The sequence below is a fragment of the Musca autumnalis genome, unplaced genomic scaffold, assembly GCF_047663935.1.
Source record: "Musca autumnalis isolate F117 unplaced genomic scaffold, ASM4766393v1 scaffold_5, whole genome shotgun sequence".
NCBI lineage: Eukaryota > Metazoa > Arthropoda > Insecta > Diptera > Muscidae > Musca > Musca autumnalis.
The window spans coordinates 165546830-165572412 of NW_027412088.1; positions in this window are offsets into that span (position 1 = coordinate 165546830).

A 25583-nucleotide genomic window follows, 5' to 3' on the forward strand; every position below is an offset into this window, starting at 1 on the left:
CATATCAGCAAAATGGCAAAATATTGCCCACTCCAAGCAAACAACCGCAAAATCCAATGTTGGATACCAGAGACCTCCACCAAGGAACCCATGGTATGACACCAGGAATGTCGTGCTACTACCGAAGAGAAAAATGTGGGTAATAGGGCTACTCTACAATCAGTAGCAACGCGTAGCGCTCGGGAGAGGTATCGGGAAAAAGGAGAAACGTCTTTTCCGCAGAAAAATGAGAGAAATGAAAAGCGGGTGTGGGATTCAGGATATATAGGGATGGAGATATACAGGAGCCAGAATGTTGTCCGAAAATTCTACCAAAAAGAGTGAAGCATCAAACTGATGCCTTTAGTACAGACACATCCTCCTGTAAAGACCAGCATAGTAATTTGGTAACAGATACAGATAGTGTGCTCAGGATATGGAGAGAGCATTTTTCCAAAATATTGGTATCTAATACTATCGAATACGACGAAGACACCACAGATACAATATCAGAAAATGGTATTGAGTGTATACCGCCAAGCCAAGATAATAAGGCATCAGGAGCAGATGGATCACCAGCCGAGCTGCTCAAAACCGGGGGCGACACTCTGATAAGATGTATGCATCAGATAGTTAGCACCATCTGGCAGGTCCACAAGAAAGGAGATAAGACTGTGTTCTCCAATTACAGGGGCATAAGTCTGCTCCTTATTGCATATAAGATAGTATTTGGGATATTGTGTTTTCGTAACAGAAAAACACAATTATTCCATATAATTTCGGAATACATAATTTAAGGTGGAGGATATAAAAAGTTCGGTCCGGTCGAACTTAACGCTTTTGTACATGTTTCATTTAAGCTTCATACTATTATAGATCCAGAGTATACTCGACTAAACTTTTCTTAATCGATTTCCTAAAGGGTAGAGCTCAATTAAGTAACTTGTCTTCTGGAGACATGTCCCAGTATTGCTCTTTTGAAACAAGGCTTTCCAATTGGTGAAGGTGTTCCCTATTCAGTTTCTCTAATAGAAGACAATTTAGGCCCTGTATTGTACATTTTTCTTCTTATCAGACCTTCTTATTATGTACCAAAAATTGTTCGGAAAAGTTCATTTAAAAACTTTTCCGAACCATTTTTGGTACATTGGGGATCTTGAAGAACCAGTGTATTGAAAGAAATGTAGACGTTGCCAGATTGTCATCTCCCTTGGCGCTCACTGGCTATCTCAAACATTTACGCACTTTTAAAAATTGTGGTGGTTTATTTAAAAGCATAGAAAAAAGCAAAAGCAACAACAGACACATAGGTACATAAAAAATTCAAAATAAATAAATAACAGACATTAATAAAAGAAAAACTGAATAAAATAATCATTGAACGCTTCTTCTTAGTTGTGAAATAAAACACATTTTCCTCAAATTGAAATCATCAGCGGGAAATCTGCATCTGGAATCAAATTATTATATAATGTAGTAAATAGGTACATATATATTTCAAATATACATATGTATGTATGTATATGAAAAATGTATTGATGAAATTACCAATATTTAATGCGATTTCTTCCTTGTCCAATAAAATATTTCCATTCACCTTTTTGATTCAATAATAAAATGTATTGGTCATTTAATTTACTAAAAAGCGCCATTTCTTAAAGAAGACACAAAACACTGATTTATTTACTCACTTTACCGTCTTTACTCAACGATTGCATTTAGAAAACTGAAGAAAGGAGAACAACATAATTAATACAACTTTTCTCTTTTCCTCGCCGCTTGCTACGTTGGTTAACAGCAATAAAGAACGAAACACACTTGTTTTACCGCATACAAACCACCAAAGCTTCCGTGTCTCCTATTACACTATACACACAGCTCTTTATAATAAAATGGCATTCCGCAGCCGCGAGAGCCCTGTTGTTACTCTATTTGACAAAAATCCTCTCTCCACCCATAAAAAAAATGTTCTTTCTTAAAAAATATGTTGGTGAATAAAATAAAAAATAAAATTGAGATATGTTACAAAATGATGCAAACATATATCTGTTTGCGCACAAACAAATTAAGTTTGGATCCAAACATATATTTGTTTGCAATCACTCCCAAACAAATATTTGTTTGGATCCAAACATATTTATAACATACGTTTTTCTGCGTGCACATAAGTAGGTTCCTTTGTCGTTTTGGTTTGTGAACTTGAGAAAGAACTATATTTACCTTCCATGCTACAAAATGTCGCAATCATGATAGAAACGTTTTTAATCATGATAGGAAAATTCCTATTTTGTTTTTAATTGTGCAAATTACAATGCTGTACGAAGTTTTCAAATTTGTGCGGTACCTTTGGTAAAAAGTAATGTAATAGGTCGAAATATTGTTTTTTTTTTCAATGATCGATTCGCACGTTGAGCCTGAACTAACTTTAAATGAAAGGTGCTTACACCTGGGAAGTTTTTGCGGATTCTGAAACTACAATGTTCATAGATAAGAACATTAAAAAAAACTGCCAGAGAGTTTTTTAAATAAATAGCAGTCAAAATGTGGGGGTTTTTAGGTATTCACGATTCAGCATGGAAACCTATGGAAATGGGACTAAAAATCTTGTAGCAGTGAAAATTCTCTACAACATTTTCTTTAGTCCATTTCGATAGGACTTGCCGTTTCCAAGCAAAGTTCGGAAAACCTCAAAAAAACCTACATGTGAACTTTGCGTTTTTTTTTTTCTAATTCCCTCTGGCGATTTTTTCTTGTTTTTGGATTTGTCCCATCTATGAACATTGTAGTTTCAGAATCCGCAAACACTTCCCAGGTGCATGACATTGTTTTATATGGAGGCGATACATCTATATCTAAAAAACGGTAAAACCTGCGAAAATGTCGTAAATGTCAATCCTGTAGAGAATTTTCATTGCTATAACAGTCCTATTTCAATAGGACTTGCGGTTTCCAAGCAAAATCGTGAAAACCTAAAACCCCCTAAAAATGTGAACTTTGACCGCGATCTATATAGAAAGCCCTCCGGCAATTTTTTGTATTTTGATTTTTCCCATCTATGAACTTTGTAGTTTCCTCAAAATCTTCCCAGGCGTAAGCACCTTTCATATAAAGTTAGTTCAGGGGCTCCGTATTCGGTAAAAATCACCGAAAGCAAGTTATAATGCCTTTTGAAATAAGGAAAATAACACATAACGTGCCGCAATCACATAAAATAAACATCATGGAAAAATAGTGCCCAGAGGAATTAGTTTAGGGTATTACATAGTCGGCCCCGTCCGACTATAGCCTTCTCTTATTTGTTAATTTTAGCAACGTCGGTGTACTGCATTTATTTTGCTATTATACACTTTTAATCCATTTCAGAATTCCCTGCAAATATGATAGTAATATTTAAAACTTATCCATATGGAGCATTAAGTCTTCCGAAAATCTCACTAATAATTCATAAGATGACATTATATTGTTATGCAACTCCTGGTGCTAATATTTTGACTAGTTATAACCTCCAACCTCCGCCCATCACAACCACCAATCATACATACATAACTACTTGCATAACCATATCACGTGCATAAGGGGCAATTTATTGCAATACTCTTAAATGTAAATCACCGGCAATAACTATAGACAGACAAAAACATTGACAATACTGTAAACATGGCCAACAACAAGAACTACAACTAATATGTATGAGGACAAATCTTAAAAAATCACACCCACTCTCTGTGAGGGAGGCAATTGTAATAATCTTAACAAATAAATGTAATCATTTCATATTTACGTTAAATCCTTGAGGTGTAACTAAAATGTGGTGGTAATAAAACTCCCCAAAGAAGTTTGGTCGGTGATGTGCCTGCAATAGAAGAAGAAAACTCATTTACTTGGCTTATTCAGCACAAATGTGTTTCTTTCGTTTTCTTGGTTTTTTTTGTCATATTGTCAAAGTCAAAAGTGAATGTTGAAGTAATCCCAACCTTAGAGCCACTGCTGCCAAAGAAACAAATAAATGCTTAAAATACCCTTCAAAATTTTGCTTTGCCGATTTCCCCCTGAGGGTTGAGCAATTTGTGGGTGGTTGTTGGGAGGGTGACATTGTTGGCTGTCCGTCTTGTTGTTGAATGTCATATGTGTGGATTTGCAACGGTGTTAAGTTTGCAACGTGTCCTTCATTTATAAGGATTAACGAAGACGACAACACAACATAAGTACAAACATACACACGTACATAGAGCCACGAAGGACGTTGAAGTGCCCAGGGCAAATGAAAAGATGAAGAAAAATGTCAAACAACAAATAAATATTATTTGCACTAAATGCATTTCTTTGCTTCTTTGGAAGAATAATTGCCCAAAAACTTCCAGCTTTGTTGCTGTTGTTGTTTTTGGTATAAAGGGCACTTTGGGGGGTGATTTCTTTCAGGGTGGTTGGTAATGGTCTTGTCCACCAAACACCATCTACCGCTACTGTTTCTTTTCCATATCATAACAAGTAAATCTCAAAGACTTAATACTTTGTTTTCATTATTTTTTATGATTTTTATTACTTTACTGCGAAATCGGAAGGAAACACAAAGAATAACATAAAATATCCATTATATTGTTGTGGGCTTGTTGTCAAAACATGATAAAGTAGGTTGCTTTAATTAGAGTGTGTATCAAAAATATGGGCCGCAAAACAGTCGTTTCTACTCATTAGTAAAGTGCACTGGGGTAATCTGGTGTTTTTTTTAGCTTTTTTTATGACACAAAGAAAAATCAACCACTTTTCCTTGGAATATTTGGGTCATTTGAAAAAGAAATGCATTGAAGTTGTTTGGCTAATAAAAAGCTGACATGTCAACATTGAATTCAAGAGCACAGGTTGTAATCAAACTTAAAAAAAAATATTTTTAAAACAAACAAAAAATCCAAAATTGTAAAGAACTCAAGAACTATTCAAATAAAAAAGTTTTTCAGAAAAATTAAAATACTTTAAAACCACTCACTTCTCAATTTGGTAAAATCAATATACATATGTAAATATAGACATTTCTATTCAATGTAGTTTGGTTGTTTTGAGTGATTTATGCCTTTCAGCTTAAATATTTTATTGTAAATTGAACACAAAAACTTTTATTGCAAATTAATTAATCGGATGCTTGCCAACAAATTTTACTTCTCAATTTAATATTTTTTGGTGATAAGTGTGGCTAGTTAACACTTTCAGTGGAAAAGAAAAATGAAATTCTTTGAAATTAGAAATTTATGTGTAGTCTACGTAAAATATACATTAGCAATTAATGCTTAGCAAAAAGCCGTGTAATACACAGAGGAAAAAAATGCCTCTCTAACATACGTCCCAAACATATTTTGCAGCAAACATAACATGTGTTTGAGTCCTGCAAACAAATATATGTTTGGGTCCAAATAAATATATGTTTGGGTGCAAACAAATTAATGTTTGGGTGCAAGCAAATATTTGTTTGGATGATATATAAATACCCAAATCCAAAAGCCACAAAAACTTACGCAAACATACATTTATAAATGGTTGTTGCTTCTTTTATTGAAACACATAGAAATAACAAACACAAAAGCAACAACAGGCGAATAGGTACATACAAAATTCCAAATACAAAAAGTACCTAACAGACTTTAATGAAAGAAAAAAAAAATAATCTATATATCACCAATATTTTTGAAAATTTAACATAGCTGTAGCCAAGGTTTACCCTTTTAGAACACGCGACTCGTGATTGTATATTATACAAATTAAATACTTTTGTAGAAAATGAAATGTTTTTGGACGTGGCAAAAAATATTGGCCTTAAAAGATAATTTGCGAGGAAGCTGTGGCTATATTTATGTTAAACAAGTGAGCCAAGGCTATAGTCGGGTCGGGGCCGACTATGTGATACCCTACACCACTACCCCTGTTCATAAGCTTTTGACTAATAAAATTCAAAATTTTAAAATTGGGATAGCTTAGCGCCTTTGCTCTGAATGTCTTCATTAACACAGGTCAATTTTGTTGAAACGCATTTAAGTGCATCGACAGTACAACCCAAATAACAAGTGGAAAAGTGGGATGTATGCCAACCATCAATAGGCTTCTTTCTCTGTTAGACCCCCATCAACCCACAAAATTTCGTGAGGATCCAATCAAAATTTCGTAGTGTGATTGCACAAAAATGGAAAAAGGGATGCATTACCGACTATTGCGATATCTCTGTTGTTTGACCACCTATGACAACCTACTTCATATCGTTGTAAAGGTGATCTTTTCCTTGCAAGGTTTTGCTTTCGATATACCTCCTACAGAAGGGAGATATTAACTTTGAAATAAAACGTTGGTCTTTTTTTCCAAATATTTTTTTTGTCACATTCCGACCCCTGTATAATATCCGACCATTATCAAAAATCAAAAGGTTTTTCCCTCTGTAGGACCCCAAAATTTCGTGACGATCCAATTAAAATTGCGACCTGTAGCGTGATTTCCAAAAAAAGTGGAAAAATGGGATGTATTACCGACTATTGCAATATCTCCGTTATTTGGATACCTACGCCAACCTGCTTTACGTCATTGTAATGATTGGATTTTTACTTTTATTGTCAGACTTTGCTTTTGGAAGGTCCCGAACCAAAGCTGTGATATTCGTCATTATTATTAGAACCGCAAAAATGAAAAGTTGTGTTCTATTAGCGGCTTTTGCGATGTCTTCGTTGTTTGACCACCTACGACAACCTACGTAAAGGTGATATTTTCTACTTTCATTAGCAGGTTTTGCTTTTGATATACCCCTTTTAGAAGCGGAGATATTCGCTTAGGAAAAAAACGTTGTATTTTTCTCCAAATAAGTTTTTTGCCCATTACGACCCCTAAATATTATCCGATCATCACCAAAATCAATAGGCTTCTTCAACTGTGTGACCCCCATTAACCCTCAAAATTTCGTGACGATCCGATCAAAATTGAGACCTGCCCCCCTATTCAGTAACTTTTTAACAACTTTACTCATTGTTTATTTTACAACAATTTCATTTGTTTGTTTTGTAGTTGTTACAAAAACAAAAGAAAATTTAACAACTTTTCAATCGATAAAAGTTACAAAATAGGCCTACTGTAGCGTGATTTCCAAAAAAGTGGAAAAATGGGATGTATTACCGACTATTGCGATATCTCCGTTATTTGGTCACCTACGTCGACCTAGTTTACATCGTTGTAAAAATGGGATCTTCTACATTCATAGCCAGGCTTTGCTTTTGGAAAGTCCCCAACCAAAGCTGTGATATTAATCATTATAATTAAAATCGCAAAAATGAAAATTTGGGTTTTATTTGCGACTATTGTGATATCTTCGTTGTTTGATCACCTACGAGAACCTACTTTACATCATTAGAAAGATGATATTTTCTACTTTTATTGTCAGGTTTTGCTTTTGGTATATCCTGTACAGAAGCTGAGATATTCGCTTTGGAAAAAAACGTTGTCTTTTAATCCACATAAGTTTTTTGCCCATTCCGACCCCTAAATATTATCCGACCATCACCAAAATCAATAGGCTTCTTCCCCTCCGGGACCCCCATCAACATTCAAAATTTCGTGACGATCCGATCAAAATTGCGACCTGTAGCGTGATTACAAGGTTTAGATGGACAGACGGACAGACGGACGGACTGACGGACGGACACACATAGCCAGATCGACTCAGCTCGTCGAGACATTCAATTTGGTATATATAAGTATGGGTCTACGACCATTATTTCGATGCGTTACAAACTTTTTGGCCAAAACCAACTTATAATACCCTCCCCACATAGTGGTGTAGGGTATACAAATTGGTGAAAATGGGTTGAAGCCACCATGTCTTTTTTTGTTATCTCTCGATTTGTGAGTAAACCACACTTCCCTCGAGTTTTATGTCAAAGTAAAAGCAGAAGCAAACTAAATAAGGATCATCTCACTAATGTATTACTTTTCAAAATTTCGTCTGCTTCTACCATTAAATGATGCTGACATTTTGGATCCAGATTTACAGTGTTTTTTGAAATTTTCTTCTAATGTCATTCCGCAAACAGGTTTTTCAAAAAACCATACATAGGATTGTAATACTTGCTATTCTGAGTTATTTGATACGAATATTGTGAATGTAGTCTGCACAGCTTCATTGAAATCTGCATACAAATGCGAAAATTTTGTGCGAACACTTTTCTAAAAATCATATTTTTCGGGCCTAATTTTAACAATTGTCATTCGATTTATTCGTACTTGATTGCACATTTTAGTTTTTTACGTTCCTGGTCCAATAAATCATTCCCCGTGAAAATCCATCTACTAAAACGCGAGTTACAAGAAATTCCAAAGTAGAAAAAGCATCTAAAATTGTTTTTGGAAACATCGCGTATTTTATCGCGTTTTCTATGGTTCGTTTCCACTGCAATGAAACAACTAGTACAGCATCTTCGTTTTAGCGGAAACAGAGATTTGAAAACTTCACTGATAAGGGAGCTACTTTCATTTTATCCCAAAAAATAGTGTGTGATGCTACATCCACGGTTCTTGATTGATCGTCTTGAATTAGATATATATCGATATAGATTTGCATGGTGAAGACTGAAATCGGATGCGGACAAAAATTTTATGCATTTTATATTTTTGCGCATATTAGCGATATTTTATAGGTTTTTTAATGCTAGGATGCAGCCGATGCTACATATTGGCCTCCAATGTAAATTTCGAAAAATATATTTAGATTAAAAGATATGATCTTGCTGTGCATGAAAATCACATGCGGACAAAATGATTTTGATAATTACGCGATTTACACGTATTTTAAAATGCATATAAATTAAAATGGGTTATTTGACCTCTGTTTCCATTTCATAAGCTTTGAGATATATCCTCATCAACCCAATTACCGTCCCTAATAGGAAAGCTTTAATATGAATGTCAATAAAGCAAAATCCGTCTATTTTATTGGGAGATTTAAGCAAAATGAAGGAAGTATTCCTATAGATTTTTCCAATATTTTCTACTACATAATGCATGTGAAAAAATATTTTTTCAAACAAAAAATTCTTTTTTGACCAAAATATGTGCTTATTTTGGCTGTAACATCAAAACTATAACACCAATTTGTACGATTGTAGTCTCATTTGATTCGCCGTGAAATTTTGATTCACAACTAATTTTTATTTAATTTTATGACCACTAAATGGGCCTTAATTTTTAAAAAAGTTGATTTATATTCAATAATTTATCAATTTTATGTACATTCCGCGAATTCTGTGTAACATTTTGCAGGTATTATGCAATCTACTCGCTGAAGTCACTTCGAGATAACTTTTTTGTAACAATGGTGCTCATTATGATAGTAAGCGTTTTTATAATATTTTCTTTCTTAAAAAGCGAAATAAAAGCGGCATAACTTTTGTCCGCAACAACCAAAAATTGGCTCGCGACCAGATTCGTTCTGGGAATTTTTTTCTTAACCTACATACCAAAAATCGTTGATGTAGCGCGAAAAAAAATTATCCTTTTTTTCTGAAATGTAATCTATATATCGTCTGCTCCGTCGGAAAAGGTCGTAAGTCCACTTTTTTTGGAAATCGCGTTTTTGTTACAGGATGATAGTACAAGTCAAAACACGTCGTATGATACAAAGAAAATGGTAACATGTCGCGTTTTTCTATATGTTTTGCCCTTGTCGGAAAAGGTCGTAAGTCCACAAAACGTACAAATTTGAGTACGAAAAGGTCGTAAGTCCACAGGAAAATGTATACTTTAGAAGAATACTACAGTTAATGTAGTTCAGATATTATGTTTAAAGTCATCCATGGTTGGGGTACAATGTAAAGAACTAGCCTACACCTTTGGATGATAATCGGATGATATTTGGCTGAGCCTGTGGACCAAACTTTTGAACAAAAATGTGATAATTTCTATATTGCAACGAAAATTTACATTTGAAATCAATTTTCCCCTATAAGCGAACTGATTATGAAAGATGGACTTCTGGCCTTTTCATTGATACAAATTGGGATGCTGTATGTGTTCAAATACCTCATATATTGAAAAATTTGTAAAAAATCAAAATTTTTACTGTCGTATATCTTACTTAACTTTATCAACTGGTAATTTGTGGTTTCTCTAGGGACATTTGTACACATAACGAGATTAGTTTGTATTCTGAATTCAATAACGTAATACCTTCTAACGGACGGGTAAATGCAATGTTTATATTATTGAATGATTCTAAAATAATAATTGATTGAAATGTTATTAAACTAAGAAGACATCATGGTTCTTGCTAACAAAGAGCAGTATGAATTTGGAATGGAATTAGACGATGGTGTCATGGGTCTAGTTCCCTACGGTTTTCACGGTGATTCTGAAAGCTCTGATGATAAACTTCCTAAACGCAGGAAGACATTACATGCTGAAGATTCTACATGGTTTGCAGACAAAAACAAAAGATGCAGTGAGGTGGGGCAGAAATATTTGGGAAGACAAAAAAGGACACTATTTGGGATTACAATGTAGCTAAGAAACCATGTACATTAACGGAAGTAATCATGAAATTTAATTGAAGGAAAAGGTCGTAAGGCAAAAATACAAGGTCGTAAGTACAACGTGTCATGTTTTATATTAAATATTAGCCGAACCGGTCCACGTTGCTGGCCCTTGAAACAGTTTATGTTAACTTTTCTTAAGTCAATTAAATTTTTTTGCATCGCAAATTAGTTGGGATATGCAAGTGAATATCAATAACAAGTAAGAACGTCGTTAAATTCGGCCAGGCCGAACTTGTTATACCCTCCACCATGAGTTGTATTGAATTTTACTTCAGTTAGTTTCCTTTCGTTTATGAAGTAGACTAAATACCAAATTTCAGCAATTTCGGTAAAACAATGTGGCTAACCTTCAAACCGAAATTCGGGAGGCACCGTTCTATGGGGCTATATGAAAGGGTGGACCTATATAAACAAATTTATGGGAGAATGTTTTATACCCGAAACGAAGAATAAATACCAAATTTCAGTCATTTCGGAGGGATATTGAGGCCACACCTTCAAAATACCGGAAATCGGCAGGTACCGTTCTAGGGAGGCTATATGAAGGCGTCAATACCAAACATCCTAGAGTCATAGGGTCGGCGATTGAACAACCATTGCCTCGCAAATTAATTTTCTGACCGATACTTTCATAACCCTCCAAAATTCAAAAAATATAAAGCCTCGGATGTTCCTTGTATATTCTCTGAAATTTTCAAAAAACATCGGTTTAGCCGTTTTTGGGTCTATGCGGAACATACACACATTGTCTTTTATATATTAGATTTCACACAAAAGTTTTGGTCCATTAAACCCGCTAATAATTATCTCATCACCATGTTAAATTGCAAGCTTATTCTCTGTCTTAAACTCAAATCATTCTTAAAATGTCGCTCCGATCGGAATATTACTGCGATTTACAGGACAGCTACAAATTCGGGAAAAAATTGTGGATTTGGTCCATTTCACACCTTTCGATCATAACCAACATCTAATGGGGTCACTTCTGGTCGGAACCCGCCCTCTCCACAAAATTTCGTGACGATCGCTCCAAAATTGACGCCTGGAGTTTTATTACAATTGTTAATGGATGGACGGACGCACATAGCTAGATCGTTTTTTCTCGTCAAGATATGAAAAAATGGCAAGGGGAGGGGGTCTATGACGAATACTTCGCGATGTTACGCGAATATTGGACAAAACAAACTTATAATACCCTTTCCACATTGTTTCGTAAAGTATAAATATTTTATTTTAAAAACGTCCGTAAATTGTAGGAAAAGGTCGTAAGTCCCTACAAAAATACAAAACTGTACAAGGAAAAGGTCGTAAGTCCAAATACACCCAATTATCTCCCAAACGCGACGGAATTTGTTCAAACAAAGTACAGGTATTGAAGCGGAATAAATAAACGAAAAATACTGCCTTTACCACCATAATAAAATCTTTAATACAGAAAGCGCTGGAATGTTTTTTCTTCCTCCTGAAAAATTTATTGAGAGGGACTTACGACCTTTTCCGACGGAGCAGACGATATATAAAAAAAGGATGATGTTAGTTACTACGCTTATAACTCAAGAACGGCTGAACAGATTTTGACAATTCGCACCAATTCGGAATGGTCTCATGGCAGAAAAGGATAAAACCTAAAAAAATTCCGAAAATTTGCGAAAAATTTGCAAAAATATTTTTTCAATAAAGTCAATTTTTCCACAAATTTCTATCGAGCTTCGCGTTTGGAGTAAATCTTGGCACTTATTTGGACAGTTTTTGGCGAAAATTGTATTTGCACCTACTGTGAGGGTCCATTGTACGCCTTTGTCAATTTTTGAAAGTTGTATATCACCAATATTTTTGAAAATTTAACATAGCTGAAGCCAAAGTTTACCCTTTCAGAACACGCGACTTGTGATTGTATATTATACAAATTAAATATTTTTGGATAAAATGAAATGTTTTTGGACGTGGCAAAAAATATTGGCCTTAAAAGATAATTTGCGTGGAAGCTGTGGCTATATTTATGTTAGAAAATGGATAAAAATGGGTTGAAGCCAACGTGTCTTTTTTTGTTTTCTCTCGATTTGTGAGTAAACCACACTTCTCACGATTTTCCTGTCAAAGTAAAAGTAGAAGCCAACTAAATAAGGATCATCTCACTTATGTATTACTTTTCAAAATTTGAACTGCTTCTACCATTAAATGATGCTGACATTTTGAAGCCAAATTTACAGTGTTTTTTGACATTTTCTTCTAGTCGCGTTCCGCAAACAGATTTTCCAAAAAGGCTTTAATAGGATTATAGTACTTGCGATTCTGAGTTTTTTGATACGTATATCGTGAATGTAGCCTCCACACCTTCACAGAAATATGTATCGAAATGACGAAATTTTGTGTGAATATTTTTCTAAAAATCATATTATTCGGGTCTAATATTTACAATTGTCATTCGATCACCTCGTACTCTAGTGCACATTTTAGGTTTTTACGTTCCGGATGTAATAAATCATTCCCCGTGACAATCCATCTACTAAATCGCGAGTTACGAGAAAATCCAACATAGCAAAATCACCTAAAATTGTTTTTGATAATATCGCGTATTTCATCGCGTTTTCTGTGTGTCATTCCCACGGCAATGAAAGAGTTGATACAGCCTTTTCGCTTTTGCGGTAACAGAGATTTGAAAACTTCACTGATAAGGGAGCTGTATTCATTTTATCCCAAAAAATTGTGTGTGATGCTACATCCACGGTTCTTAATTGATCGCCTTGAAATAGATATATATCGATGTAGATTTTCATGGTGGACATTGAAATCGGATGCGGACAAAAATTGTATGCACTTTGCGCAAATTAGCGATATTTTATAGGTATTTTAATGCTAAGATGCAGCTGATGCTACATCTTAGCCTCCAAATTAAATTTCGAAAAATATATACAAATTAACAGATATGGTCTTCCGGTACATGAAAATCACATGCGGACAAAATGATTTTGATAATTACGCGATTTACACGACTTTTAAAATGCATATAAATAAAAATGGGTTATTTGACCTCTATTTCCATTTCAGAAGCTTTGACATATATCCTCATCAACCCAATTAGCTTCCCTAATGGGAAAACTTAAATATGAATGTCAATAAAACAAAATCCGTCTATTTTGTTGGGAGATTTAAGCAAAATGAAGGAAGTATTCCTATAAATTTTTTCAATATTTTCTACTACATAATGCATGTGAACAAAATATTTTTGCAAACAAAAAATAATTTTTTGGGCAAAATATGTGCTTATTTTGGCTGTAACATCCAAACTATAACACCAATCTGTATGATTGCAGTCTCATTTGATTCGCCGTGAAGTTTGGATCCACAAAAATTTTTTATGTACTTATGGGCCTTAATTTTGAAAAAAGTTGACTTATATTCAATAATTTATCAATTTTATGTACATTCCGCGAATTCTGTGTAACATTTTGCAGGTATTATGCAATCTACTCGCTGAAGTCACTTCGAGAGAACTTTTTTGTAACAATTGTGCTCATTAAAATAATTAGCGTTTTTATAATATTTTTTTCTTAAAAAGCGAAATAAAAGCGCCATAACTTTTGTCCGCAACAACTAAAAATTGGCTCGCGACCAGATTCGTACTAGAAATCTTTTTCTTAACCTACATATCAAAAATCGTTGATGTAGCGCGAAAAAAATTTATCCTTTTTTTCTGAAATGGAATATGAAATAATTGACAATATTCCTGATATAATTTTTTATTCACAATCAAATCAGTTTTCATTTATTTTCAAGCGTCTTTTTAGGAAATTAACAGCGTAAAATGGTTAAAAGGGCTTAGTTTAGAGTTTGTAAAGACTAAGATGATAATGCCAAAAGTGGTTTCCACAGTTTTGAGGAAAAAGGTACAAATCCACAAAATTGGTGGGTTAATTGAAAGAGCAAGAGCTCCGAGGTAATTTCATTGGAAGTGAAGTTGTGGCATATATGTATACTTTTAAACCGTAGGTAAAAACATCTTCGAAAAATAAACTTCCGATGTATGCGGTATAATATTTAAGCTGTACCAGATATATTTGGATACTGTTTAGATTCTGTCATGATACAAAAAAAGGCAATTACAAACGGCGAAAGACATACATACAAACATACATATGTACATTGGTACTGTTGGTACACTGTATGTATGACATTCGAAAAAAGGATGATATTCAAAATTGAAAAAAACAAGAAATCGGAGGCACTGGAGTTTTTTTGATCGAATTATCTGACAAATATTCTTTATCGGCGACATAAATAGGTAAATACTTATTAATCGTGATATTAATTTGACTATGTTATTTACGTCGAAATTAAATATAAGATGACCAAGTAATCGACAACAGTCACGTGTTAGTGTGACAAGACTTCAAGCATCCGAAACACACAAAGAACGGCAGATCACATTAAATAGAGAAGAAAAAATAAGTAAAAAAGCGTTAAGTTCGGCCGGGCCGAACTTTTTATACCCTCCACCATAAAATATTCTGAACTAAAACGGAATAATTATATTCTTTCCTGTCCACAATTTTAGACGAAGATATTTTGTGACCTCGGATACCTAAATAAGGTAAAAAAAAAAACATTAAAAAAATTATTCAATCGGTAAGGAACCTTATATGGGGCTATATCAAAGTGAAAATCGGGAAGTACAGTTATATAGGAGGCTATACCTAAACATGGACCTATGTTGACAGTTTTTGGTGGAGATATTTTGTGATTACTAGAAACTTCAACGGTGAAATTACAGTTAGTTCGATCAAAAATTTAAGCTAAAATACTCAAAACACCAAAAATCGGGAGGTACCGCTATATGGTGGCTATACCAAAACATGGACCTTGACTGTTTTTAGTGAATATTCTTTGGGAACCACTGGGAACCCCAAACCTGAAATTACAGATAGTTCGGTCAAGAAATGTAATTAAAAATACAGAAAATCGGGAGGTACCGTTATATAGGGGCTCTACCAAAACATGGACTTATGTTGACTGTTTTTGGTGGAGATGTTTTGTGATTACTAGGAACCTCAACTGTCAAATTACAGGTAGTTCGGTTAAGAATTTTAGCTAATATCCTCAAAATACCGATAATCGGGAGGTACCGTTATATGGAGGCCAAAACATGGACCTATGCTGACGATTTTTGGTGGAGATGTTTTGTGAACACTGGGAACCCCAAACGTGAAATTACAGGTAGTTCGGTCAAAAAATTTAGGTATAATCCCCAAAATACCGAAAATCGGGAAGTAGCGTTATATGGGGGCTATACCAAAAAGTGTTCCGATATAACCCATCTTCGAACTTGTCCTGCCTATGGAAAAAAGACACTCGGGTGCAAAAATATAGCGCCCTACCTCAATTATTGCGAACGCTACAGTGATTACAATAGACGGACACACAGACAGACGGTCATGGCTATATCGTCTTAGAATTTTAACCTGGTCAAGAATATAACAAACTAAATATACCCTCCATACTATGGTGGAGGGTATAAAAACAGACGAAGGTGGTTACCTGATAACGATCGGATCAAAATGGGTAAATAGGTTAAAATGGGTTATTTGATTAAACCGCAAATTTATATAAGCACTATATTCAGCATTAAATTCAAATTCATATTCAATTGCTTTAGTGAAATATGGTGTTCAGTGGTGGAAACAAGAATTGCATAAAACCATCGATTATGAAACGAGTAGGGCGTTATGATATTATTTTGCTTCAACTGCGCTACCAAATATTTTTGTTTACATCGCAAAACGTGTTATTTGCTTAAAAAATATATCTTAGGCCCGATTTAGAGTTACCTAATTTTTTTCGCGGCTATTGTCAGTTTATAGAAGAGAGAGAGTCGAGGAAAATATTAGAAACACTTTGCCTCTCAGTACCTTCTCTCTTTATCAAACTGACAATTGTCTAATGTGCATCTGCTTCAAAGATCGTCCTAAACAGTTCAAAACAAAGAAATATTTGCCATTGAACAAGGTGATAGCAATAATAGTATTATAAGTTTGAACCAAAGCCATAAAGTTCTGTACCTAACAAACTGCGAGACGAAGTTCGCCGGGTCCCCTAGTATTAAATAATTGACAATATTCGTGATATATAAAAGAGCTTAGGGATGACTGAGTGAGTGGTTTCGCCCAGACGAAACCGCTGAAGCTAGAAAGCTGAAATTTTGACTGTGGGTTGCTGTCGGTGTGTAGGGGTTGAGATAAGGAAATTCGACCTATAAGGGTACGAAAAGTACTAAAAGGTACTAAATATGGTACCCTTTGTATTAGGCAAACGGGAAGAGCTGGAATTCTTAAATTTGGAATGAGTGTAACTGATGGAGAGCTAGAAAGATGTACCAAAGTGGTTTGGGAAGTTCGATCTCTAAGTGCACGAAAAGTACTAAATTTAATACCAATTGTATATTTTGAACGGATTTAGCTAGAAACTTGGAATTCGGTATAGAAATGAACATTGGGAAGTGGTGTTTATAAAAGGAAAATGGTTTGTGAAATTCGTACTTATGTGCACGAAAAGTACTAAATGGTACTAAATTTAGTACAATTTGGATTTGGGTAAAAGGATAGAGCTGGAAATCTGAAGTTTGGAATTAAGATTACTGACGGAGTATAGGATTGAGATATAGGGGTAGTTTTGGAAATTCGTACTTATGTGTACGAAAAGTATTAAATATAGTACAACTTGGATTTGGATGAACGGATAGAGCTAGAAACTTGAAATTTCGAATTAAGATTACTGACGGAGTATAGGTTAGTTTTCGAAATTTGTCCTTATGTGTACGACAAGTTCTAAATGGTACTAAATTTTGTACAACTTGTATTTGGGTGAACGGATATAGCTGGAAACTTGAAATTTCGAATTAAGATAACTGCTGAAGTGTACGATTGATATATGGGGTAGTTTTATTACTTACTTACTTGGTACAATTTGAATTTGGTTGAACGAATAGAGCTGGAATCCAGCAATTTCGTACTTATCTCGTACTAAATATGGTATCCACGGTATTAGGCAACCGGGAAGAGCTACAGTTCTGAAACTTGGAACGTGGGCCACTGATGGAGAGTTATAGAGAGAACCCTTTGGTATGGTTTTTGGAAATACCACCTATAAGTGTACCAAAAGTACTGACTGATATAGCTACAATCTTCAAATTTGGTATGGAAATCAAGGTTGGGAAGTAGTGTTGATATATGAAAATGATTTTGGAAGTTCGTACTTATGTGTACGAGAAGTAATAAATGGTACTAAATTTGGTACAATTTGGATTTGGGTGAACGGATAGAGCTGAAAACCTGAAATTTGTAATTTAGATTACAGTCGATGTGAAATATGGGGGTAGTTTTGGAAATTCATACTTATGTGTACGAAAAGTACTTAATGGTACTAAATTTGGTAAAATTTGGATTTGGATAGACCTGGAAAATTTAAATTTACAATTAAGATTACTGATGGAGTGAAGGACTGAGGTAGTTTTGGAAATTCGTACTTATGGTTACGAAAAGTACTAAATGGTACTAAATTTGGTACAATTTAGTTTTGGGTGGACGGATAGGGTAGAATCCTGCAATTTGGAATTACTGTTGGAGAAAGTTATTGTTACGAAAAGTATTAATGGTATTATGACTAGAGACGGAATTCGGAAATTTAGTATTATAGACCCTCTTGATGGGTAGGGTTGAGATATGGATGTGGTTGTGGATATACTTACAAAATTACAAAATGGCACAGAATTTTGTTCAAATTGTTATTGTGTAAATTAGTAGAGCTGAAATTGTGAAATTCGGTATACGAAAAATACTAAATTGCGGTTGGAATTTAGTTTTGGATAACAGGCAGTCGTTTTTATACCCTATACCACAATGTGGAAAAGGGTATTATAAGTTTGTTTTGGTAAAAATTCATGTAACACCGCGAAATATTCGTCGGAGACCCCCAATGTGGTATACCAATCTTCATATCTCGACGAGATAAAGCGATTTTGAGATGTGTGTCTGTCCGTCCGTCTGTCCATTATAAATTGTAAACACGCTCCAGGCCGCAATTATGGACCGATCGTCACGAAATTTTGTATGGAGGTCGGGTTCATATCAGAATAGATCCCTATTCTTATTGGTGATGATCGTGAAATATTAAGCGGGTGAAATGGACCAAAAACAAATTTTTTATCCGATTTTGTAGCGGCTCTGTATGTCGCAATTATAGTCCGATCGCCTCGAAATTTTAAATAATGTAAGATTATATGACAAAGAAGAAGCTTGCAATTTGAGATGGTGATCGGATGATGTTTAGAGGGTTAAATGGATCACAACTTTTGTGTGAAAATTGTGAAAATTTTTAATATACCGGTAATATCTTTATTCCTGTACCACACATTCCGCCCACATAAATAATATTTGGAAGGACAACTCTTGCCCTTTCAATTAATGCCAATTATGTTGATTTATGTGGTCAGATAACAGAGTTACAGCCTAATATATCGAGTGTTTTGCTTGTAATGTAATCAAAAGCATACTATAGGTCGCAATTATAGATCAATAGTCACGAAATTTTGCACGAGGTAGGGGTTTAGGTCGAAGAAGATGGCTACAATTTTTGATGATGATCTGATATTATTTAGCGGGTGCAATGGATCATTACTTTTGTATGCTAAATAAAAACATTTTATTTTTGGTCCATATTTGAATCCCTGGAGGCCATATACCGGCAAAGTCGCCTATATATGAAAAATTAACTACCGATCTTTCCTCTGATGAAAATTGCAATAATATGTGTGCTTGGTAACGGACCTACTACCTAAGATATAATGAGTTTTGTGGAGAGAACCACATCTTCCTCCCATGCTTTATCATGACAGACAAATTTCCAGTTCTTACAAATTGCGTGGAACCCTATCATATTACCTGTCCAATTGTTCAAAATTTAAAGATGTAGAAGAAATTGCTAAAGAACGCCAATTTTCAAATTTAAGAATATTTCTTAAAATGTACTGTATATAATTGTTCCACAAACATCCCAGTAGGGACAAGGGAGCCTTCTCTCATATCAATGAGAGCACCCCGATTAATATCAGCTCAATGATATGTAAACATCGGAATTTTATGCAACACCTATTTTTGTAAAATTTGCATATTTTTGGCTTCTAATTAAATTCCAATCGAAATATATCACATATGCAAAAATATGCGAACTGTATAAATTATGCATATGCAAATATTATTTTTGCATATGGAAAATTTCTGTATTTCACATATTTTCGTATGCTACATATATTTCAATAATATCTTCTAAAATGTTTATGTGTACATTTTTCTGTTTGAAATTCACTTCAGACAAGTCAATAAAATAGAGAAATCTGTAACCAGAGCCACAATCTTCAAAATGTCGAAAATGGGGAACTTTCGTTGTATGGGAGCTATATGAACGCCTAGACCTATACCGACAAATTTCAGATGGAAAGTTTAATACCCCCAATGAAGACTTAATACCAAATTTTAGCCAATTCGGAGGGATATTGAGACCATAACCTTCAAAGTACAGAAAATCGGTAGGTTCTGGTTATGGGAGCTATATGAAGACGTGGACATATAACGACAAATTTCAGGTGGAAAGTTTTTTACCTCCAACGAAGACTGAATACAAAATGTCAGCCACTTCAGTTTGATATTGAGGCCACAACCTTCAAAATACCGGGTATCGAGAGGTACGGTTCTATGGGAGCTATATGAAGACCTGGACCTATACCGATAAATTTCAGGTCGAAAATTGTGATGAACGAATACTTAATACAAACTTTCAGCCAATTCGATGGGATATTTAGGGCACAAAGTTTTGCATATGGTTTAGCAAATATGTCAAAATATGCAAAAAATTAGGTCCAGACTAAATGTCCGTTCTAAAATTACTTATTGGTGCCACCATAGTACAATTGTTTGCACACCCGCCTTGCACGCTGAAGGTCGGGTGTTCGATTCCCGGCCAGCAAACATCAAATTTCCAACGATGGCAAAATACCCCTCAGTAAAGTTGGCGACATTTTCTGAGTATTTCAACCATGTACTCAACTACAGGTGGTATACTATTGCTGTAATATGAATCGTGGTACACGCCCTGTCCCTTCTGCGATGTTTGTGGAACAATTATTATATTGTTATTTAAACATAATGTGATAAGGTTGCAGACTCCAAAAATTTATTTCTTACAATGAGCTTATTTGTCCAAAAGAAACTTTGATTTGCTAAAAGTTAACTCGCAGGGTAGTGGTGTAGGGTATCGTATGGTCGGCCCTGTCCGACTATAGCCTTTGCTTACTTGTTTAACTTATACATATTATAAGTAATGAATTTGGTACCAGTTTGGTGTTGCTTGAAGGGATAAAGGTGGAATTTCGAATTGTTGTATGAGTGATGGTGTTGGTGTTTAGATAAGGATTTTTTGAAATGCATACAAATTCTGAAATTAGGCTGAAGGCTAGTTGACTTATTGAGAAATACGAAATGTACTGAATGGTATTAAATTTGACGTTGGTGTAGCAATGAAGCTGGGATTATATAATTAGTGTGTGAAAAGTACAAAATTGCAATAAATTTGGTATTGGGCTAAGGAATATAAGTGGAATTCTTGTATATTATTTATTTGTCAGGTTCATTGTTAGAACTGGTGGTACAATAAATGTACTAGAAGTATTAAGTAATACTACATATTGAAGCACTGGCATTGAGTGAATCGATAAATGAAATTTGTTGTGAGAATCGCTGTTGAGATTGGATCAGAATGTTTATTAAAATCCACCTTTTAATCTATGAAAGGTTTCTACATGTAATACCATTGGCATTGGGTGAACAAGTAGAGCTAAAACTGTAACATATGAGCTACGGTTCTGGATTCTAAAAATTGTACTGAATAATGTACTATTGCTTCTATGTTAACACGAATTCGATTTCTAAATAATGTAATAATTGTTCTACAAACATCCCCCTCGGGATAAGGGAGACTTCTATCATATCAATGCGAGCACCCCCATTCATATTAGCTCAATGATATGGGACCTACTGTTTATCGCCGAGTCCGAACGGCGTGCCTTACGACGCCACTTGATAGATTTTTAATACCCTATATCACAATGTGGAAAAGGGTATTATAAGTTTGTTTTGGTAAATTATACCCTATACCACAATGTGGAAAAGGGTATTAAAAGTTTGTTTTGGTAAAAATTCATGTAACACCGCGAAATATTCGTCGGAGACCGCCAATGTGGTATACCATTTTTCATATCTCGACGAGATAAAGCGATTTTGAGATGTGTGTCCGTCCGTCCGTCTGTCCATTGTAAATTGTAAACACGCTCCAGGCCGCAATTATGGACCGATCGTCACGAATTTTTGTATGGAGGTCGGGTTCAGATCAGAATAGATCCCTATTCTTATTGGTGATGATCGTGAAATATTTAGCGGGTGAAATGGACCAAAAACATAATATTTATCCAATTTTGTAGCGGCTCTGTAGGTCCCAATAATAGTCCGATAAACACGTTATATTAAATAAGGTAAGAGTATATCACAAAGGAGAAGCTTGCAATTTGAGATGGCGATCGGATAATATTTAGACGGTTAAATGGACCAATACTTTTGTGTGAAAATTGTGAAAAATTTTAATATACAGCTTATATCTTAATTCCTGGAAGTGACATTCCGTACAAGTGAGATATACTTGAAAGTGGAACGCTTGACCTTTCAATTGATGCCAATTAGGTTGGTGTGCATGATCAGATAACGGAGTTACAGCCTAATATATCCCGTTATTTGTTTGTAGTGTAATAATAAACTCGCTAGAAGTCCCAATTATACATAAATAATCACGAAATTTTGCACCGGGTAAGAGTATAGGTCGAAAAAGATGCCTGCAATTTTGAATGATGATTTGATGTTCTTTAGCGGGTGAAATGGACCATTACTTTTGTATGAAAAATATAAAAATTTTATTTTTGGTCGATATTTTAATTCCTTGAGGACATATATATTTCGCAAAGTAGCCTACATATGGAAAAAAAACTACTGACCTTTCCTCTGATGTAAATTGCAATAGAGTGTTTGCTAGATAACGGGCCTATTGCCTAACATATATTGGGTTCTGTGTAGAGAACCACATTTTTATACCATGCTACATATTGTCTCTCCAATAGTTTATGTAACATCACGAAATATTCGTCCTAGACCCCTTATTTGGTATGCCAAAATTCATATCTCGACGAGATAAAGCGATTTAGCGGTGTGTGTCCGTCCATTAAAAATTGTAAACAAGCTTAAGGCAATTTGAACTTCAATAACAAATTTGATTTGATGATTAGTTTTTGCTGATGATCCTGAAATGTTCAAGGAATGAAGTGGACCAAAAACAAAATTTTAACCAATTTTGTAGCGGCTCTGTAGGTCAAAATAATAACCCGCCAAATTTCAAACAAAGTTTGAGTTTATGATGAAGAAGAAGCGTACAAACCAACGTGAAGATAAGATAATACTTAGCGGGTTAAATGGACTGAAACTTTTGTGTGAAATTGGTAAAAATGTCAATAACGTAGCGGTTAAACAACGGAAGTAGTAGTACAACATAAGTGGGTTTCATTACATTTTAGTTTGCGTGAACTAAATTTTCCTTTCTTGCTACAAAAATGTCTTTGTCATGCAAGATAACTTTTTGGTTTTGGTCATAAGTATTATACATTACATCTCTGATATTTGATAATTAAATTTTCGCAATCATTGAAAAGAAGTTCCGTGGAGAGAGATTGTCCAGGGATAGTGGTATAGGGTATCCCATGGTCGGCACCGTCCGACTATAGACTTTTCTTACTTGTTTTTTATATAAATATATATTTAGCAGCTCTTGAATGGTGCTGGCGGAATTGCGTTATTTACAAAAGTGTTGCCACTATTCGTTTCTTATTTTATTATAGAACTCTGAAGGGTTAAACTTGTAACATATAGTATAGAATACAATAAACACATGGCTAGTCTGCTTCGCTCTATTTCCCTCATTCTTATTAAAAATCTTCGGCTAGAATGATTGCTGGCTGTCTACTTGGCAAGAGTGTTTAAAATTGTCGCTAATTTACGTAAACATCTTGTTCAGTTTGCCAGCACCAGTCTAAACATTTTTAATTGCAATCTCCGAGTAAAACACCACAACAGAATATATAAATGTTAAAAATTAAAAACATTATGTTTGTTGGCGGCTGTTACTGCCATTGTTGTCTGGTTTTTGTCTTTTGTGCCTTGTTGGCTTTCCTTTGTGCCAAAAATTTAGCTTATTATCCTTTTTTCGTTGTTGTGTTTTGTGTGAATTAACGAAAAAAAAATAAAACATGGACAATTTCCATGCACATGTTTAAGGCAGGCATTGTCTTTGTAACTTTTGCATTTTGAATTGGGCTTCGTGTCTTTCACGGGGAGTTACCATTCAAGTGGCAAAAAATACTTTTTGCTTCCACTTTGAATGGCTTAATTTGGGCTATCCTTCTGGTTGTGATGGTGAACTTCTTCTTCTTCTGCTTTTCACTTCTTTGGAATCTTTTTGGTTGTTTCCTGCTAGTGTCTCAATTTCCGTCTCCTGACATTTGTGCGTTTGTGTTATTGTTTTCGTTTCGTTTTCGGGAAAACATAATAGCATTCTGTTCAGTTCAGTTATCTTCTGTCTCCTGTCTGTTTTCATTATTAGTGTTCTTTTGTGGTTAATTAGTTCTTCCATTTTCGCACCATAACCGAGTCGTGTTGTCTTGTCTTTATTCGCTGCTACTGTTTTTGTTGTTATGTTCCAATGGGGTTTTCATTGCTGCTGGTATTTGTATTTCTAGTTTTATTATTCCATTTGGGATGTTGCTTCTGTTCCCGCTGCTGGTGATAGCTTTTGCAGTTTAGTGAAGCATCCTTTTTATAATGAGCCTTTTTCACTTCCGTGTTTTTTGGTGGTGGTAATGACTGTATTTCCTGTTTTAGTTTCGTTTTATTTGTGGTTGTTTCTTGTGCGGCAGCAATACCCTGCCAGTGTTCTTGGCACTATGGCAACTCAAGGATTTTTCGTTCGCCTTAACTTTTTGCCAATAATGTTGGTTGTTTGCGGTGGGATGTATAGACGATTACACAGCTAATAAACATTATTTAAAATCATTTTTCGGGAAAGGGATTGGTGTTTTACATTCGAATAGATTTATAGAGAAAAAAGTGAACATAATTAAAAATGTAATGCAAAACTTTGTACAATTTAAGTGCTTTCCAAAAAATCTCCAATGATTGTATGGTGTTGGCTAACAGACTACTGTATTAACAGCTGGGCCAGGAAAGGCTTCCAAGCACCTATGTCTACTGCACTTCTACTTGAGCTATCCATCGAAGTTTTGGTCTTACTCTCTGCATAAACTATCTGCAGGTATGGGGCATCCTTATCCATTCTAGCAGCATGACACTCCAAATAGCGTCACGCCTGATTTCGGAAGTGGTTTTGAACCCCATATCAGCTGGTAGTATCAGTGCTCATTGCTTTTCGATTGGTTTTGATTTTGCACCATTCCAAAGAAGCATCTAGTTTTTCTTTTTTATCTCAGAAATAACCGAAGAGAGTTGTCTGTTTTCTACAGGTACGTCTGGGGTTCTGAAGCTGTAATAACCTGCCTAATGGAATCTTATATTTTGTATGGTAGGTTTAAGGTTTTTTGGGCGAATTGTCAGAACAGAAAACGAACCCTTCTAATGGGAATCCTTTGTTGCTGTGAAAATTTCAAAACGGTTCGGAAAGTCGAGCTAAGCTGTATGTAAGTTTGAATTTGATTTAAATATTTCAACTAGAACAAAATCCTATTTCCCTAAATTTTTCGCAAATAAAAAGATTTGGTGCCCTTAACTCAGGGCTCATGGACTTCCCGACTACAGTCAAAAATGTTTGGACGAAATCTGTTTCTTATTTTTGCCTTATTTTGCCTTCTGTCAATTTTAAGTCAGGTGCTAACTATGTGTCTTAAGTGTAGTACAC